Source organism: Triturus cristatus, chromosome 7 (genome assembly GCF_964204655.1).
Source record: "Triturus cristatus chromosome 7, aTriCri1.1, whole genome shotgun sequence".
Lineage (NCBI taxonomy): Eukaryota > Metazoa > Chordata > Amphibia > Caudata > Salamandridae > Triturus > Triturus cristatus.
Genome location: NC_140590.1, coordinates 1,052,624,693 through 1,052,644,680, shown reverse-complemented (window position 1 = coordinate 1,052,644,680; position 19,988 = coordinate 1,052,624,693).

Genomic DNA, 19,988 nt, shown 5'->3' with positions numbered 1-19,988 from the left:
GGTAAAATTTAAAGTCTTAACCTTCATTAGATAAAAAAAGTCACACCCTGGGTGTGCTTTAGAAAGTATTTAGCTTAGCGTCAACTCACCGTTGTTGTTCTCCGTACTATCATCTTCAAATCCACTTAAATAAGGCATCTCAGTTACATGCCCCCATACTACTCTATTTATAGTCTGACCCAATTAAATTGTTCTCATCTGTTCTCATGCATGGACACTCTTTTTTTTTTGTAATCTACTCTTTAAACAAATATATATGTTCAAGAGTGTATTCAGCTTGAACATAACAATAAATTAATGAATTATTATTATTTCAACATTATTTCTGTTTTATAATCTACGTAAAAGTTTAACTTCTCAAAAAATATAACACTTTTTTATTGATTTATTACGTTCCTGAACATGGCTCGAACCTATACTGTCATAGAATGTAAATGTCTCCAAATTATCGTTGTGCTACAGAAGACTCATATATCGTGATGCTACTCTTGTTCATTTATCTTTCATCTATATGTTTATAAAAATATATTAACTCCACTTTCCCTTGTGCTACCGAAGGCTTAATTGTCCTAAAGCCGTTCTCGTTCTTATCCTCCATTATGTATTCTTAGCTACCCAAAGAACCTTTTATGTTGTAATCTTCATGGGGACCCTTATTATCTGTGAGACTATAGATCTTATTCTACCTATAAATTTGTTTATCACCATATTTGGCTTTGTAATTTCACTCCGTAGTAAATACGTTTAGTTAGCTGTAGTTGTACAACATACTGTCTATTTAACCTTGATAACGGATATTCCTATTTAACCATGAGGAGTACAGATTCGACGTATTTAACTAATCCTAATACTTTTTGGCAATAATAGACTCACGGTATAAACTTCTTGACTTGTGTTCCTATTTAACCACAGGGAGGAAGAATTTACCTTGTTGTAATACTCCTAATAATATTAAGCCCATCTATTAACCCCTTCAGCGCTGCGCGGATTTCCGCGCTGTGCTGAAGGTTCTGAGCGCGGGCGGGGCCATGACGGAACGGTTCCGTCATAAGCACAGCCCAACCGACGTGCATGACGGAACCGTTCCGTCATAAGCGTCGAAGGGGTTAATAATGGACCATCACTCTATTGATACACGTTGCCCATAAATAGGTAACATAATCCTGATTTGTCCTAAGAAGGATATTTTTACTAAAATTCTTAGGTATAATAGTATCTATATCGCCATTGATCATTATTAGAACATTCTTTCATTCAGATTAATTACAGAGGATAATTCTTAAACAACTGTGTGTAGTTCTCTATCTACATTGAGCCCAAATTCAACTGTTTGCAATTTATTGATCCAAACTTTTTCTCTTATTCTAATCCTTTTCTCAAGATCCCCACCTCTTTTGTCTAGTGTTACGTGTTCTATTCTCATACAGCGTATGCCTACTATAGCTGAAATTCTATGTATATCCAGAAAATATACAGGCATTGGATATTTGGTATCACCATTCTTAATGGCTTGCATATGTTCTATCCATCTCATTTTCAGTTTTCTTTTCTGTTGATCTTATGTACACCTATACATGTCATAGCATATACACAGCTACTGGTGGTACAATTGATAAATGAAGAGATTGCATATTTCTTGCAGTATATACTATCAAAAATTATTTTGACTTTGTCAGTTACATGTTTGCAACATATGGAATTATTACACCTATATGAGTCCATTCATGTGTATTTATATCAGAGTTGTCAATTCCCGACACCAAACTAGGAACTTCAAATTTCAAAGTGTCACTAGGGCTTAACATAGATCTTAGTGTTGATGCCTTCTTGTATACCATAATTGGTTTTACAAATAAGATTTTCTTAATATCCATATTTAACATGAGTACTTCCCAGTGTATCTGTAAGGTGTTGTAAACTCTTCTATTGCCTTCACTATAAGCTTTCATGTACCTCACCTTATCATGACCTAGAGGTGTGACCTTCACCTTGTCTCTCAACTGTTTTTCTCTTGTTATCTTATGAGCCCTTCCCTTTGCTCTTTCGATTACATCTACATTGTAACAAGGTTTTTAAAATCTACGGGTAATGTCTTCAGCTACCTTCTCATATACCCAGGATTCACTACAGTTGCGTTTAGCTCGTAAGGTATTCCCCTTTAAATATCATGACTCTGCATGTAGGATGGTGTTCGCTGAAGTAGACTTCCTATGTAGTTTGGACTGCAACTGACCATATTTTACATACATTTCTAAATCTAAAAAGCAGATGCACTTTTTACTGTACTCCAGGGTGAGCTTGACATTATGTTGGTTATTATTCAGATATGTGTGAAATATTTCTAGTGCTTCTGCACTTCCTTTCCAAATAATAAAAATGTTGTGTGTGTACCTGCCCCAATATGATAATTTCTCTTCAAAGACATCTTTCGTTTTCCAGGCATGTTCTCTCTCATATTGACCAATAAAAAGATTAGGGTATAATGGAGCAAATCTAGACCCCCATAGCAGTTCCTTTTGTTTGATGAACGAGGTCCTTCCAATACAGAAAAAAGTTATTTTTAAGTAATAGCTCAACCATTTCCAAAATCATATTGGAGTGTTGCAAGTAGCTAGCTGATTTCATATAAAGAAATCATTTAACTGCTTCAATACCAGTGTAATGTGGAATGCTAGTGTATAAGCTGTTCACAGCCACTGTCACCATCAACATATCATCTTCCCAATTAATGTCCGTAACTTGTCTTAAGTAATCTTTGGTGTCTTTCATATATGACAGTAAGGTCTTAACAAAAGGTGGCAAATACATGTCTACATATTCTGAGATACGTTCTGTTGGGCTTCCAATACCCAAGATTATTGGCCAACCCGCAGGAATTTTTCCACTTGTATGTTTTTTGGATAAGAAATAAATTATGGATATTTTGGAATTCTCCACCCACAAATTGTTGTATTCCTCTGTATCTAGTAATTGTTGGTCCAAATACTGGCTTAGTTTCTTTTTAATCTGGTCTTTAGATTTTTCCACCCGGGGCATTGTCACTTTTTCATAGTTAGAATGATCTCTCATTTGTCAGCGTGCATATATATCGGTTACATAAATGTGGAAATATACTAGTTTCAACTTCATTTTTTCACAAAACCCAAAATAAATATGGCTAAATACAGATAACATTGGCAAAAAAATAAGGCTAAATACAGAAGGAAATGTCCAAAAAATAAATACCATAAAACCGGAAGCCCTAATAATAATCAATTAATACTATAGCATAATTCTCTTTAGATGATGAAGTCACAAAAGGTTGCATGAAATCTACAGCCAGTTTATGCTGAGGTCCATCTGGTAACCCCACACTAGTTAGAGGTATAATTAGTGGTTTCACAACTTAATCACTCACGCACAAGCCCACAATTTCTTACCCAACTGTTTACCATAGGGTCCATCGCTCGCCACCAAAAAAACTCCTTAATCTTCCTTGTAGGAGACGTTCCTCCAAGCTCTTCCTGTCCAATTTAAGTAATACTTTCACATACTTCAGTAGGTGGTATAATTTTAACTCCTCTCAAAACAATCTCCTCACATTTTGAAAGTTCATCTTTAATCTTCCAGAATGCACTGCACTCTTCCCAAGTTGCCCATCTTTTGGCCAACCTTTTGAAAACATACTGCTAAACAGTTTTCAAAGTCACATCCTTTTCCATTTCTTACATCCACACAGTCTCTGACACTTCTTACGATCTCCATTTTTCTTTCCACCTCACATCACAGCATCTTCATAAGTAAATGCCACTTCACATTCACTTCTACAATCTGCACATTCATCCACACAATCATAAGGTAAGCTTGATAATTCACCTGTAATACTATTGTTTTTGACAGGGAGATATTCAATTTCATATTGAAACATTTGTAGTTTAAATGCTAATCTTGCCATTCTGCGAGTTAAAACTTATTTTCAAGATATTGACTAAGGGTTTATAATCAGTGCGTATTCGAAAATGTTTTCCCCACATATACAGTCTGAATCATTCTACTGCCCATGCAACAGCAAGAAGCTCCTTCTCAATAACTGAGCAATTGGGCTCAGTTAGCAACAATGTGTGTGAGGCATATACGATCCATTATTCAGGATTTATTTTCTGGGCTAAAACTGCACCAACTCCATAGCCACTGGCATCAACAGATATTATAAAATCATTTCCCATGACAATTGATTTTAAACATGGTGCCTGAGACATTATCTTCTTAATCTCAATAAAACATTTTGTTTGCGCTTGAAACCAGCAAAATTCCATTTTCTTCTTCAACAATATTCTCAATTGTTCCACATTGGAAGAATAGTTTTCCACAAACCGTGAAACAATTTCCATCAGCCCCAAAAATGACATGTTTTTCCTTAATTTTCAGTTCTAGGGCTTTTACGATTGCCTCAATTTGGCCACCTCTAGGCCAAATTCCCTCTTTAGATATCACATGTCCTAAATATTCCTCTTGCTGTTTTCCAAAAACATATTTCTCATGTGTTACGGTAAATCCATTCTCCCTAAGAAGCATCAGGACTGGTTTCAAAGTTTTATCATGTTCCTCTTTCCCAAAGATCAAAATATCATCCTGGAATACATTAGCATCTTTTATTCTCAACAAGAACCGGGTCATTTCTCTTTAATAAATAGCGGATACGCTCATAATGCCAAAATGCATCCTTTTGTGTTGAAACATTCCTTCAGGGGTATGAAGGCTGTACAGTGCTTGGAATTGTCCTCCACCTTAATTTGATGGCAAGCACTTGCATGATCTATAGTTGAAAAAGCATACGCATCACCAATTAATGACAATAATTCTTACAAATTGGAAAGAGGAAAAGTATCCGCCCACATAGGTTCATTCTAGCTCCTCAAATCAACACAGTCTTAAATCTCCACTAGATTTTAAAGAAATTAACACTGGCGAGAGCCAATCAGAACTTTCAATGGGTTCTGTAATGTCTTTCTTTCATAAGTCTTGCAACATCTCTTTTAGTTTATCCCTGTAATTCAACGGCACATTTCTCAATTTTTGTCTAACTATATAACAATTTCACACAATACAATCATATGTTTGAACCCTTTCATTTTCCCTAAATGATCATTGAACATATAGGGAAACTCATTTTCCAGCTATGCATATTCCGCACACTTTTTTTCACCCTGTGCACTAATATGCACAGCATAAACAGACGGATTAGCACAAGGATCAATTTTCATACCCAGTTTCATTATGTGGGGGCAACCCAATATCATCACCCCTTTATTTGCAACACAGACTTTGACATTAAATTTCCGAGCACCAAATTCTAAATGTGCCCAAATAAATCCCTGCATAGGAATTTTATGGCCCGAATAACTACCTGGGCTAGCATCAGACTCATGTAACTACCTACCTGGACATAATCTCTCAAACATGTTCTGATTTATATTAGTATACTAGGCACATGCATATACCATAATGTCAAATGGCATACCATAAATATTAATAATAGTAGGTAATTTCATTGTTTTCTTACCCTCATTTTTTCCCATCCTGCACATCTTCTAGGATGTGATTTACTATCTTGGTCATACTTTTACACAGCCTACTAAAATCACTTTTCTTTTTGCATGTACTGCATAATTTATTCAACACTGGGCACACTTTGGATTTTGTTAAAGGATTACTGGAGCCACACCTAAAGCATAATAATCCTTTACTGTTTGTACACACTGATTCATTACATGTGGTTTCTAAAGTCTTCTCTTTCTTTTTAATGTTCTTCTTTCCACCAACTGCACATACAGCAGTACTCCCACTCTCACTTCTTATAGCTTGAAGGCATTTCTCTGATACTTCTATACTTCTAGCCACATTTACTTCTACCTTCAAAGACATTTCCCCAGAAGATCATAACTTCTCTTGTATTTTCTTGGATTTTATTTGATCAGAATTTGATTTCTCAGCACCTGATCATATGATATGTGTTAAAAATAAATCACATTGTTCTGCCAACCCCCTAAAAGCAGCCACAAACTGATCAATGGTTTCATACTCCTTCTGTGCTCTTTAGTAGCATTTAAAACGTTCCATGACCACATTTATTTTCCTGCCATGACTTTCCTGCATTTGTTTGATCACTATCTGATGCACATCCACATTATTGGCATTTTCCAAAGCAGGTACATTCTTAAATTCTCTATAGCACCTAACCAATGTCTTAGTCATGAGGAATGTCTGTCAGGCGAACATTCCACGTCCTCAAATTCATCCACATATGCCTCTAACATATCCAGCCAGAAAGTCCTTTGTACAGGAGGTTCTCCGAGCTCTACCAGAAAAAGGGAGGTGGTTGTATGCTCAACATACTGCAAAATTTCTCTAAATAAGTGTACTACACCAATCCACAAATTATACACCATGCAATCATAAAAAATACTAATTTCACTTACTACACTATACATGGTAAATTGAAGCACATATTACTCTAGACACAGTGCTACGCTCAGTGTACTTTTACCACATTTTTGCTTTGTTCTGGATTAAGTACTTGTTACACTGTACACGGTTCTAATTTCCCCAATGTAAATTATTGCACTTATTAAACTGTACACAGTAAATTGAAGCACTTAATACACTGCACACGGTGTTAACCTCCGTGCCAATGTATTACACTGTATGCAGTGTATTGAAGCACTTATTACAATGTACACAGTTCTAATCTCTGAGCAAATTTACAGATTGCAGATTTATTCTGATTTGAGGCATTAGTAACTGGGTGTACCTAACACCCTAAAGTATTCAGGAATTTCCAATTGGTGTCCCAATCACTAAAAGACCAGCAAAAATGTAAGGTGGCCGATCACCAAAGATCAGCACAGATTTAAAGTGTGCTGATCACTGAAAAACCAATTACTTTGAACATACTTATTGCATAGCACATTGCGATCAAACGTCTAAAATGGGTGCCATGGATTCAGGGCATTGATGTACAGCTGTGTCAACTCTGCAATATTTTGAAGGGCCATCGTAAGAGCACCTTGACTGGCAACATATCTTTATCAAGATGGCCACTAAGTGACATTGTGAAGAGGAAACTGAACCAGCAACAAATCCAGCCACTGGCAATGCTCCTTTCAAGAGGGCCGCCAAGTGGACATCAGTCAATGGCGTTGGTTGGTCACCTTCCTCACTCAAAGTGTCCTCCAAGAGTACACACACTACTACAAAAGACATCGGCCTTTAAAACAATGTCTTTAGTGTCGCGCAAGCCGGCACAGACCTCGGCCTGCCCGACCGACTTAGTCCATGTCTTACCAGACTGCAGGAAACACCACAACTGAAAACAGCTCCATTTGAAATGAAAATGCCAGCATAACTGCACCATCACCACTCCACTCCATCCTCATCACCATTGTCATAAAATAAGGGTTCACTGAGGTAGGTAGATTCAGGATATTTATTCAAGAGGATCTTCACATAAGGAGCGGTGCCAGCATTACTCCAGGTAAGTCCGCATTAGCTCCAACTTATAAACACAACTGACAGCTCAGATAATGGTTTTCCCCCCACATTCTACATTCCACCCCAACATTCCACTACCAATGTCCCACACACTCCTAGTTGGAGCTTTATATTCTTCAGCTGGAGTATAGGGCCCTCTTGCTGTTGTTTTTATGGCTGCATTTTGTGGGCTGCAAAATGATAAAAAAGATTCAAAGACATGTTGATCTTTTTAAATAAAACTTTATAAAAATGATTTTATGATAATTATTTATTCAACATTGCACTGTGTGAATTAATGAAATACAAACTTGATTATAAATATTGGTGATATTTTGACAAAGACAATAGGATGGATTTATATACATTGATATACTGCACCCGTTATAACGCAAATGGGTCCACTTTTTATATTTTGGTGTTCTGACCCTTTGACAAAGTCAATAAGTCTGCCTTATCTAAAAAGACACCCTTAATGTTGTACCATCACATAGTCAGCTGTGTGTGCTTGTGGGGATTTGGGTGCCAAGGGTTGTGCCCAATTTCCCTCTATGCATGCCCGAACGCTGTGTGCAGTGTGGGACTGGGTAGAAGCTGGGGGTTGGGTGAAGGGCCTGGCCAAAGGCCAGTCCCTGCAGCTAACCCAATAATGTGCATAATGTGCATGGCTGAAGGACTTCAAGACTTTTGCAGGATTGAAAAAAACAAAATGGTGGCTGGGCCATATTTAATTACAATATGCCTATCAGGGCTGGTCACAGGGCCTAAATGGGAATTGTCTGGTAATAAAATAATAATTTTCATTAAAAAACTCTAGAAGTTTACAGAAAAAACTAAAGGTTGAGGTGACGTTATAGTTAGGAATTGTAATTATATCTTAGTTTTTATTTTTTTTAAACCCTAACAATTCATTGAAAAAAACAAAGGCTAAAAGGAAGCTATAGTTTGGTGAAAATGTCAGTTAAAACATACCATATCAAAAGAATAAAGCCACTGAAATTTGCCAGTCTTAAGTAACTGTAACTCGTGCCTTAAAGAAATATGGTACTTACCTGCCACTATGTAAACTGGAACACAAATTAACACACTCATTGGTCGATGTTATTAGTGATCTCATCAATGAGGTAGTTTGAGATGTCATCAGTGAAGTCTTTAATGATGTCATAGAACTTGTCACGAGTGATGTCATATGTGAGATCATAAGCAGTGCATGGCGGGGAAGCATGTTATTGTTAGCGCTGCTAACTGTAACAGGGGAATGTCTGTGTTTTTTTTTCATTTAAAACTTCAATGTTGTGGAGGCAAGATGGCATCAAATTAGAATCCACCGGCACCTCTCTCCTACCTGGTTTAGGTGCATCCTGGTAGTTCGGCTGCCGGAGCAGCATGCGAGTCGTCGCGGGTGGTGGCAGGACGTGTGGTGCCCTAGCATGCTCCGGACCGGCGTTGCTGTCGGGAAGACACAGTACGGGTGGCTGTGCAAATGCCTGCCAGGAGCTCAGGAACTGGGGGAGTTAGCGCAGCTGCTTCTGATGGCGGTTGCAAGAGGCAGATGCCCATACACCTCACCGCGGTTGCCGAGGGAACACAGCGCGTCCCCGGAAGAGCTGCGGGCTTCAATGGCAACAAGAGGCAGAGGAAAGCGAGCAATGGCGGCAGCTACGGGACGGCAAGACGGAGCTGAAAATAAAATGAAAAATAAGAAAAGTGAGCCCCATCCTTCCAGATCTGAAAAACAGGCTAAGATCATACCTGTTTCTGAAAAGAACGACCCCTCTGTAAAAGTTGTTAGCCGCAAAAGCAAAACACCTTATGAGCAGGGGAAAATTCAACTGGCCATCACAAGTCTGTTTTTACCTATAGGTGACATAAAAAACGTATGCCAAGGTGAACAAAATGTTATGGTGAGCCCAGAGACCGAGATAGATCAAACACTAACTGATGACTCACCAGTAGGGGCAGTACAGATGACGGTGATAGAGGGCTCACAAGAGGAAAAATTGGCTTGTAGCCTAGGTGGGGCAGCGAAGAACATAACAAATGAACAAGAGTTAGCCTCAGACTGTAATCTGGCTGACAAAGATGGAATTCCAGACGTGGCAGACATTTATGGCAACGTACTGCCCCCCCAGAGCGCAGTGGTTAAAGGGCTGATTGAACAATGTGAGTTACCCCTGGATGTAATAGGAGAAAAATTATTTTCCCTCACGGAAGAATTCGAGCTGTCAGATATCAACTTATCTAATAGCAAGGAGGACGAAGGTTGTTCAGCCTCAGATGACAATATCCCAGCAGGAAAGTCCACTACAGCCAATAAGAAATCCAGAAGGACATCAGGGGGAAGTGCCTGACGAAAAACCCCTCAAGAGCAAGAGAGACTTGATGAGATGGGCTGGGACTACTCCACTTCATCAATACTGTCCCTAGAGACCCAAGAGGAAGAAGGAAGCTCTCAACTGCCCTAGGAGGAGAACTGGAGCGAAGTAAGAGGGGGGCCCCCTGACCCCTCACTTGCTTTAATCTTACAATCCTTGAAGTCCTTTCAGGATGATGTTAAAGCAGACAATCGCCAAGCAAGGCAAGCTACAAAAAAATTGCAAGGATCTGTACGAAAAGTAGGGAAGATCTGTTCAGACATCGCAGAACGGATGAGTATGGTGGAAACACGCACAGAGGTTTTGGAAAAATCAGTGGAAACCCTCCAGGTTCAGGCCACTTTTCAGGATAAGACTATCAAAGACATTATGTGGAAGTTGGAGGACTACAAGAACCGCCAGCAAAGGAATGACCTGCGGTTGCTCGGGCTGCCCGAGAACCTTGAGGGTAACGACACTAGTAAATTTGTGGTTAAGATGCTGAAAGAATCCCTACCGGAATTATCATCTTGGGATTGGGAGAAAGACGTGCAAAGGGCTCATCGATTCCCACTAACTCAAGCCAAACATAGGTCCAAAACAAAAGCATTACCGCAGGTCATATTGGTATATTTTGGCAACTTTTTACTGAGACAGGCTGTCTATGATTTAGCTAAACCTAATGTCAAGAAACAGTTTGAGGGCTTTGCATACTTTGCAAAGTCGGATTTTGCTCATGCAACGGTGGAGCGTAGATGGCGACTTAGGCAATTAACGACTCAATTTCAACAGGCGGGAGCACTGTTTTTTCTCCAAAATCCGGCTAGGCTCAAGGTGGTATTTAAGGGGCAGACCTTTAACTTCAACTCAGAAATACAAGCCCGAAAATGTTAGATGATATTTGTGACAGAAGCTAGGGGATCCAAGATATGAAAGCTGTGAGCGACCTTATTTTTTGAATAGTTTAAAAATGATTCATAGTAGATAAGCTTTTTTTGTGAGAGAAACACAGGATGAAGGTGTACCGCGATGTAGCTGCAAATGTAGGAGAAGGAGTGGAGAGGTGGATGGATTCAGACGTCCTCACAAAGGCTCATGTTGGAGTCTGGTTGCCTAGAAATTGGTGGAGGGGTGGGAGAGGGTGGGGGAAGGCTGTTAGATCAGCGACTAAAAGATGATGAGAAACTTATGTAATTTGCTAGAGGCTGGAAACTCTGGTATAAACATATGTGCAAGAAGAACACGGATATTTGCGGATAACATTGCTATACGGATTGTGGGAGGAGGGGTTATATCTGGACTATAATATGTAAGCGTATGGAGGTGGTAAAGGTTATGTCGGTGAATACATGTGGTTTGAATGATATAAAAAAAGACAAAAAGTGGCAGTAGGGTTACAAGCATTGGGAGTTAATATTGTATGTCTTCAAGAAACACATATCGAGGGTTCTCAAACACATGTTTTAAAAACACTAGGGTTTAGGGTGATAAGTGCAACGTCACAAGGCCCAGGGTCTGAGGGGTTGCACTTCTAGCTAAAGGTGGTGGACTGGTGTTTAACCGATCTAAATCTGATAACTTTGTACACTGGGCAATTACGGAGTGCCAATGTGGGGTCGGGCAGAAACTAACACTTTGTACATTATATGGAAGTAACAGTGATGATGCGGCGGTGCTGGATGATATTTTAAGTGAACTTACTCATTGGCCTTTACCACTGATGGTTTGTGGGAAATTTAATATTAACCTTCCTAGCGATTCGTCTGTGGAGGAGAGATGGCGGTATGTGGGTCTCAAGCCTAAAGTATTCAAGGCATTAAAGAACATGTGTCAGACACATGGATTAGTGGATAGCTGGCAGACTACAAATTCAAAAGAGCCCGGGTACACATATTTTTCTTATCCACACTCCAATCATGCCAGACTGGATTATGTGTTAATTTCCTACTCCTTAAAAACAAAATGTTGTATAGAGAAACTGCGGCGTGTTCTATCGGATTATAATCCGTTAATATGTAAAATAGAAGTAGAAATTAGTAATTCTAACATAAGGTCCTGGACATTCGAGAGGTCCCTGCTTTTGGATAGAGAATGCTGTATACATATGAGAAAATGGATTCCGAACTTTCTAAAAGATAATGTAGGAAGCAGTACAATTGAAATAGTGTGGGATGCCTTAAAGGCCAGAATTAGAGGTGAAACATTACGATACTCCCTAAATGATAATAAACAAGCCAGGGAATCCCTGATGATATTACAGGATAACTTGAGGTTGGCACAAGAGGAATTGGTGAGAACAGTTACAACAAATAAGGATCTAGAGAGAATACAAAGACAGGTGTTTACATATCATCTAAACTAGATAATGTGGTTAAGTTAAACATAGAACCAATTATGGATACAATGCAAAAATATCTTCAACGCCTTGATATTTTGCATCTTTCTATTGTAGGCGGAGCCAATATTATTAAGATGGTGTTTTTTTCTAAGATTTTATACTTGTTTAGGGCAATATGTCTAGAATTTATGACCCAGTGGTTTAAAACAATTGAGCGAATGTTTTCTAGATTCATTTGGGCTTATTCACAACCACGGCGTGCTTATAAAACTCTTACCCTACCCAGTGACAGGGGCGGGCTGGCACTTCCGAATTTAAAATCTTATTACTGCTCCTCTGTATTGCTTTATAGTAGGGAATCATTACAGAATGTAAGTGAGGCTGCACAGTCGGATGCTATTCCATCCATTTTCGAACCTGTGCTATGCAGTGGGAGTAGAGGCTATCTTTGGCGTCCACTGCATGATAGTTACCATAAAAAAGTCAGGTTCAAAACTCTGTATAGTGGGTTGAAGGCATGGAGTGCAATAAGAAGAATGCTTGGGATCGGCAGAATTTCTTTTTATACACCTTTAACCGATAACCTAATTCTTCAGGAGATTTTTAGAGGAGCTACTATACAAAAATGGAAGAACGCGGGAATTGTCCAATTAGGCTGTTTGTTCACCCTTACAGGAATACAATCCTTTGAAGAACTAAAAAAAACTTTCAATTTAGACTGGTGGGATTTTTTGAAGAGATTTTTTGTCATGGAAGGTAGGGGGCTCAATTTGAGAAAGTCGGAATTGTGGAGAAATTACTTCAAGATAAAACAAGCACTTATTTATGCTGTATTACCAGATGATATGGATACATTTTCACTGAAGTGGTAGGAGAAACTAAGAATTTCAAATGAGGAATTTAATTATGCACATGTCATGTCACAAACTATTTTAATTTCTTCAAAATTACAACCACAGTTTTTTAAAACTTGTTATATTTTGTATTACACCTCTGATAAAATTGCGAAATGGGGTAGCGGTAAGGGAACATTCTGCCCGAGATGTACGATGTTTAAAGCAGATATTGTCAATATTTTTGCTGCTTGTGATGAGTTATCAAAACTGAAAAAAGATATTTGGAAATTTCTGACTGATGTGCTGCAAATAGAAATAACTTTGACTAATGATGCCATTTTATTAGGGGCTGCGGATCCTAATAATGCTAAATCAGGACATTAATTGATTTTTATTGTCATGGCTGTATTAAGAATGGGTATCGCTTCTTCCTGGTTGGACCCTAATGCCCCAACCGTTCAGCAATGACTAGCCAGGATGTTGGCAATTTTCAATTTAGAAATGGCTATATGTAGACTAAAGAGCAGCAAACTACATAGAAGAGGGGTGAAGATATGGACTCCCCTGCTGGAATGGAGTAAAGCTCAAAGTAGCGAGTAGATTGAAGGAGATTATCTTCCCCAGGGAAGCAGGGATGTATAGAATTATTTGTTAAAAGGATGACATTGTAACTGTTATGCTGATCTACAATGGATTTAATCCGGGCTCAATACTTTATGTAAATATGAAATTAATTTGAGTGTGTATTCCTGTCTGACGGGGGGAGGGGAAGGGTGGGGGAATTTAGCTAAAAATAAATAAATAAAACTTCAATGTTGTCATTGAGAAATTCACCTAACTATAACTTTACTAGCCTTTGTTTTTATATATATAATGCTAATGACTTTGGCACCATTTGACTAATATCCACAAAACGTTCCAAAAATGGGCTACTTTTTGACCAGTTCATGCATGGAAAGCTTTGGGGTTATCCATCAAGTGGCGGCAAAGAAAAATGGGGTGTCCAAAACCATAAAATCCCCATGTATTTTTCCACAAACTATTTTAAAATAGGCTACAGCAGAAACTACTGAACGGGATTTCACTAAATTCAGCAGGAACCTAGATCTTGGTCCGCATATTGTGCATTTTGTAATTTGATGCAAATTCGTTTAGTAGTTTTTGAGAAACTAAGTTTAAAGAATAATTGTATATTTTGGCAGTTGGGCTCGCGAGAGTCTCAGCGACTCTCGCAGGAGCACCAGTTTAAAAATAGAACAATCTGATTGACCCACGGAGCTTTATTTTCCTTGGACTATCTAGCTTCCATGGGAGTCAGACTCCCGTGAGAGGCAGCATTTTGATTGGCAACATGAGAAAAATGTTGCTGGAAGCCATTACAGGACTCAAGGACTTAGGCCCCTCTCCTGAAGTTATAAGAACAAATGGTATAAGGGAGCAGGGTAAGGATGTCCTGATCCCCGAGGCCCAATGGGGGGGCCCAGAGAGATCCCAAAGGGGCCAAAAAAAAAAAAGAAATTGGCAAAAGATGCCGCAATCCCACAAGACTCTTGCAGGATTGAAAGCGAGTGGGTCGCATTTAATCACCTTATGCCCCGGGGAGTCTACCCCAGGTTCATATTTCATATAAAAGAGGGGGGCTGTGTGGCCACGCCTCCCCAGCCTACAAAAGGCCCCAGGGAGTCCATTCCGGGGATGATTCCTATAAAGGAAATGGGCTGCGCAGACCCCTTTCCTGAGCCATTAATGGCCCTGAGGACCCCAACCCCTGGGGCTGGCTCAGCATCTTTTGTCCCAAGGTGCCCACCCCCAGGATATAGTGGTTTCCCTGCCTGCAGCGACACGGTCAGAGAAACCTGTCTTTGCTGTTGCTCAGTGAGAGCATTTTTAAATCTCTCATCAAGCGGGAGCACCTGGAAAACCGATGGGTAGCTGTGCACTTTACAAATGGCAAATAATAATAAGTCCGCTCCCAGTAGGCGGGATCTTTAAAAATGCTCCCGCCTGCTGAGAGAGGGCTTTCTAAATATTGCTTCCATCCAGAGGGAGCAGCATTATTAGCTTCTCCCTCAGAGCGGGGGCAATGCCGGCTCCCGCTGGATGCGGGGAGCGAGCTGGGGGGCCTTGGAGCTCCCCCTGTAGCCTCCAACGATACTATGGTGGGGGTCCTGGTGGGCACTGGGGTACCCACTGGGGAGGGTGGCCACAGGCCCTCCCCCCTTTGAAAATGGTGCTGGGCCCCATTTGATGGGGTCTCCGGGTCCAAACTTGGCCTGTGGAGGAGGGCTGTGAGACCCCTCCACATAAAAATTGCAGCAGACCTTGGGGGGGATTGGGTCCCCAGATTCTAAATCAATCCGTAGACGGGGTCTGCATGCCACCTCCCCAAACAAGCCCAATGGGTCCCGGGGGACGGTGTCCCCAGGGTGAAAATTGGCCCAGGGAGGGTGGCCATGTACCCCCTTTCTCAAACAAGTACAACGGGCTCCAGGAGATGAATGGCCCAGGGCCAAAATCAGCCGGGGGGGTACATGTTCCCCCAAAAAAGCATGCTGGGCCCGGGAGATGGGGTCCTTGGGGCTGAAATAGTTGTGGGGATGGGTCTGCTTCCCTCTTCCCCTGATAATAAAACTGGGGCCAAAATGCACCTAGAGAGAGGAGTCGCATGCCCCCTTCCTCGATCAAATGCCTACCTGGGGCCAAAATGAGCCTGGAGAGGGGGCCATGTGCTCGACTCCCCCAGTAAAATGTGCCAGGCCTTGGGGTCCACTGGGTCAAAATAAGCCTGGGTAGGGGTACCGCATGTCTCCTTCCCCTAAAAAGTGTCCTCACCCCGTGTGCCCACCTCCCCATGAAAATCACACTGGATCCAGGGGGATGGGGTCCCAGGGGCCCCTCTACTTTATTTAAAAGAGTCACCCTGGGGGATGGGGTTCTCAGGTTCTAGCAATGCTTGGGTAGGAGGGTCACATGGCCCCCCTCCCCTTTAATTAAATAAGGGGCCCTTGGGCATGGGGTCACAGGGGCTGATAACGGATCAGGGAGGGGGCCACGTGAAGCACCAAGGCCCCCAGAGCACCAAGGCCCCAAGAGCACTAGAACTACACACCCTAGCAATGACACAGGTGGGCCCCAATATGGGGGCAGCGAGGAATAAAAGCCTTTTTAGTGAGGGAAATCTCCTGCTAAATTGGCAACTTGTATTGGCTGTACTGCACAGACCTACTGACAGTGAAAGTTTTCATCCACATTTGTTGTACCTTTTTAAAGTTTATGTAGTTCTCCAAGATCGTGAAGTATGAAATAACTGCATTGCAAAATGTTTGCAGCTTCGATCTGGGTATATAAGTTTGCATGGACTCTAAAAAGCTAAAATTGTGCGAAGCAGAGGGGCATATTTACGAAATGCCCTGCTCCATATTTACAAGGTGGCATTAAGCCACACAAAGTGGCTTAGTGTTGCCTTGTAAATATGGCCTTCCTTGCCTGAGTTTTCTGTGGCAAAGGGGCATGCAATGGGTGTTGCTGAGGGTGTTCCCACGCAACACCCATTGGTTTTTGTATCTGTAAATCTGAGGCAGTGCCAAAAACTAACACCTTTCAAAGGGAGGCATTCGAGAGGCACAACGAGGAGAATACTTTTATTTCTCCTAATTTTTTGCTCTTTTTATGCAAAATGCCATTAATGATTCATTTTGTGCAGGAAGGTGCACCGTGGTGCAAGGGTGCCTGCAATGGGGGTGGGCAGCTTTTTTAGCGCTGTAGCAAGGGGAAACGCAGGGGTGCACCATATTCTTGTAAATAATGCGCATCCCTGTATTTTTTAAATTACGCTGCGCGGCACCTCTACTTTGCTTGCAGTGCTGCGCTATGCCCTTTTGTTGGAAATATGCCCCAGAGTGGTCCAGGTAATGTATCCCTGCACATACCATACACGTACTAAATCATTCCGTGGTCTAATGATTAGCTGTGATTTTATGTTTAGACCATAAGAATAAAACATGCTTTCACTGGATCCTTCAAGTTTGAAAACAGGGTATTTTCCCAGCACTCTTGGAAAATTATTTTTCCCTTTTGCCTTTGAAGAGGTTTCATTCATTCATTTGAGTTAACATTACAGCTGAGTTTTTGCACAGCAAAGACACGTTTTAGGAGAACAGATTAGCATATTGGTTAACATAAACATAAAAAAGCTTGTGTATTTGTAAAGGATGTGTTCACTTCCTTTGGTATCTTGGCAATGAATAAAAGAACCACAAAATGACAGAATCACAAAATGTCAGCTACGTATTCTGCAAGGCTCCCCTAGACAAACTATTCTTTTGACAATCATATCGTTTAGTACTATTGATTTTCAGTTCAGCATGAAATAAAAACGTCATTACATTGTCAATCTGACAGGAAAGGGGATGAGAACGCTGCTGTGTTACAGGTGAGGGGGGTTCATTGTTTCACAAGGCACATCCATCGTCGCTGGACCTAATTAGGGGCATATCAACAACAACCGGTGATAATTATAGCAAAGCGCACTTAGCGCTAGGATAATTATCGCCGGCTAGCGTGGATTTTTATCGCTGAGATAGCGTGCTATTAGCAACGCTTATCTCAATAGCGATAAAAATCCTCACGCTAACTGGCTAACGTGAGATTATGGCTGGAAACCTAGCGATAATCTCACGTTAGCTTGTTGATAGGGACTCACAAACTTAGCCATGATATCCTCCTTCCATAGGATATCATGGGTAAGTCAGTCCTGAAGCAGGTGTTAGGACAGTAGCGATAACAGGGGTTATTGCTACTTTTCCTGACGATATGCTTCATAGCGTGGGGCTTGATGATAGGAGAAATGTCGCTTAGCGACATTTCTCCTATCATGTCAGGTCAGGAACGCCCACTTTGCATCACATTAGAGATGCAAAGCTGGGCGTTAGAAATCCCCACGCTAAAGCAAGGTTTCACGCGTGACCTTGCTAATATAGCGATACAATTATCGCCGCTTTTCGGCCGAAAACGGCCGCTAATGCGGCGATAAGTTTTTATCGCCTCGTTGTAAATATGCCCCTTAGTTCTTACAGACATTGAGTTCTTCACCTCTGCATTCTAACCTTCATCTGCCTCAAGGAAAAAGATGGCAGCCATTGACTCTTTTACCAACAGGTCATTCACGCAAACTGACAGAAAAAAAACTTCTAACATAACCCAAAGCAAGTGGTTGAAACAAGTGTTTTAAAAAAGCTGCAAAGTAACTTGTTAGTGCTCAACAAAACTAATAAATGCGTTATGTTATATTCAGATTTGTAAACCAAACAGCCACGCTTCCGAAAGGTGACCTGAAGAAGTCTGTCCTTTTACTGGGTGTTCCAGAGATACATAAATGAATCAGAGAGGTCTCGGACTTCACTGCGAAGTGGAGCTGCTCCTCCATGGCAGAGCCTGGTACAGAATAATCCCACGATTTTTCACTGACTTGAAGTACACATACAGTACCTGCAATGCTATATGTAAATGTATACATAAATAGAACCCCATCTGGAGTCAGATCAATACCACTTTGTCCTGCCAGATTTCCCACCACACAATTGCGTTGTAGAAAACTGTAAGCACTGATTAGTGCAAACTTGGGTATAGTCTCTCAAAGAGAATTAGACTACATGCCAACGGCATCTCTTTTCAACTCCAGCTCCATGAGCCATATTATAAAAAATGGCCCTGCAGCCCAATCGGTATGTATATAAGCTTTTAGCACCCCAGCGAGACTTCAATAATACAGAAGGGGCTGCAAATGCTTGCACAGCCCCTTCTGTATTACAAATCACATCATGCACATGTAGCACCAATGTGATCTCAAGGGGGCATTCCATCATTTGCATGGGGGCATGCTATTAAGGAAACACTTTGCCTCTGCACCCTTTCTTTATAATAGAAGTGGGTGCAGAGGCAGGATATCTGTGAGGAGGCTCACTGACTCTCTGCAGCAAAGAGGTGACACACAATCAGAGCCCTATCTGATTGCACCAATTAGAAGTTGAAAAAGCGATTCCACTGGACCCTCCAACATCCCCTTTAGATAGGTTCAGTTACTCACTGCATTTGTCTGCAGGGGGGTCCATGCCCCACTTTTAAGTGCAGACCAGGTGCCACTAGCACAGTGATAAGCAGACCTGTGGCTCCAAACAAAGATCTGACTTTCAGTAATGTGCTTCTTTGCAGCTTTTCTGCGGGCAGAGCTTTCATGGTGATACCATACAATGGACTGGTCAGCACACAGTTAATGCAATTAAAGTTGCACCATGACGCAGGCCAGGGAAGTGCACCCTATCTGTGAAATATGACTATGGTGGCATGTGTTAAGCAATAGTCTAACCTTATATATAACTAAATTAATTCTCAAAAGGAGCTCATGAAATGATCCAGTACTTTCAAATCTATTTCATCACCCATCAGCATTGGTCTCTTGGTCCATCAGAAATGTTATGCATGATACAAATGGATGGTTAAGCCTTTGTCAGTGTAGAATGGAAATTTCACTTTAACGAAAAGGTCAGGCTTGTGATAGAATCAGAATTTAGAGACAAAGTTAAACCTTTGTAACAGATGTCTACAGCAGGTGTGACAATCTGCAGTTTTCTCTGTGAACCAGTTCTGCATGGCTGGCGCTACTTTTGCCTTGTATGTCTTCTAGTAGCATCACTTCTATTGCTAAATCTCAGAAATAACAGAGATACCAAGTACATAATTGTATTGGTCGGTGGAAGCCATGCTACCTTCAAAGAGGTGTTACATGGCTTTTTTCAACATCTATATTTATAGGTTTTCCTGACAATACTTGTTTTTCTGTTTTGAAAGATAGAATAATGCATGCATTAAACTACTTTGCGGTTGCATAAACAATCTGTAAGATAAAAGTCTCGTAAATTATTGGGCATTTACTGGACTTAGAATAATGGGGCT